Source organism: Chinchilla lanigera, unplaced genomic scaffold, assembly GCF_000276665.1.
Source record: "Chinchilla lanigera isolate Chin_1 unplaced genomic scaffold, ChiLan1.0 scaffold00109, whole genome shotgun sequence".
Classification (NCBI taxonomy): Eukaryota; Metazoa; Chordata; class Mammalia; order Rodentia; family Chinchillidae; genus Chinchilla; species Chinchilla lanigera.
Window position 1 is genome coordinate 5,673,890 of NW_004955510.1, and position 1,283 is coordinate 5,675,172.

General features: G+C 64.5%; 1 protein-coding gene across 1 annotated transcript in view; it reads right to left on the reverse strand.

Moving 5' to 3' along the window:
- Wapl (WAPL cohesin release factor) overlaps positions 1–332 on the reverse strand; it is a 77,600-nt gene extending 77,268 nt beyond the window's left edge. Inside the window, exon 1 of the mRNA XM_005407895.1 lies at positions 257–332. The gene's annotated coding sequence lies outside the window, so the exon portion shown is untranslated. The remainder of the gene's footprint in view (positions 1–256) is intronic.
- Between the last annotated feature and the right edge of the window lie 951 nt (positions 333–1,283).

Consider the following 1,283-nt stretch of genomic DNA (forward strand, 5'->3'; position numbering starts at 1 on the left):
TCACGGCCCGCGACTCCGCTCCGGTAAATACGAAGCCCGGCTGAGGGGGAGGAGCGGCGGACCCGCAACTTCCCTCCCCGCCGCGCGCACCGCCGGGCCTAGACCTCCCTGACCGCCGGACCGGGCGAGCCCGCTACGTGCTCCCGCTGGGCCGCCGCCGCCTCCTGCGCCGCCGCTTCCGCCGGTGAATGGTCAGCGCTGGAGTTTGAACAGGGCCCTGAACCATCTCAACGCCATTTGCGCTCCCGGCCCCCACCTCCTTCCTCCAACAGCCGCTCGCTCCGTCACTCCGCTTCCCACAGGCCCCGCGCGGCGTCCGACCCCGCAGCCAATCGCGGGGCCGCTTACTCAAACCGCCGCGCAGGCGCCGCGCCCCGCACGCGCCGCCGCCCGCCATTGGCCAGGCAGTGGGGAATGACGGGAGTTGTAGTCGCGGTGCGCGAGATCGCGGGACCGCGAGTCCCGCGCGTGACGGAGCGAGGGGGTTGTGGAGCTGCCGAGGCTTCGAGCCTCGCCTGCTCTGGGTCCGGAGCCGGTTCCCGCACCCCGGCACCACCGGGAGACGCAGGTGCCGCTGGGGTCCCCGGGGGCGCAGTGCACGCAGCTGTGTCAATCGTTTCCCCTCCAGGGATTCGGCGGCGTCTGGGGATGGTGGCTGGTGCAGCTGCTCAGGGCCTCAGGGGCCGCCGCCGGGAGCGGGAGCCTGCAGACCGAAGCCGCGCGGACTCGGCCGGCTCAGGGACCCGCGGCCGGGAGCCCTGCGCCCGCCCCGCCTGGGAACTGCGACCCCCAGCATCCCGCACGCAGCAGCCGCGTCGGGGCCGCTAACGGCGATGCGAAGTTTTTTTATTAAAGCGTGCGCAGGTAACATGACCTAGTGTCTTCGACTCACTTTATAATATGCCTTAGCGAAACCAGGTGAGGGGGCTACTCTAAACCTCGGGATGTTTTTCACGGCTGAAACTGGGATGTGTGCAGAAGCGATCGTTGCAGTCTCTCTACCTTTGAAATTTTCTGTACTAATAAAGTTTAAAGAAGTAAACCGGGGATTGCCTCTAGGGAGCACAGGGAGGTGGTGCATGATGGTAGGAAAAAGAGATTTCTTTTCGCTATAGAGTCCCGTCCCCGTCCCCTCCCCCGCCCCGTCACTGTTTTACCTAATTAAAAAAGTGAAGTTCTCCCTTCTTTCAGTGGTTGGTTGGTTTTTCCAAAGCTTCCCTAGGAAAACAGCACTCTGAAGAGGAGCACAGTTTCCCCTAGAAGAGGTGCGTGATTCATGGTGC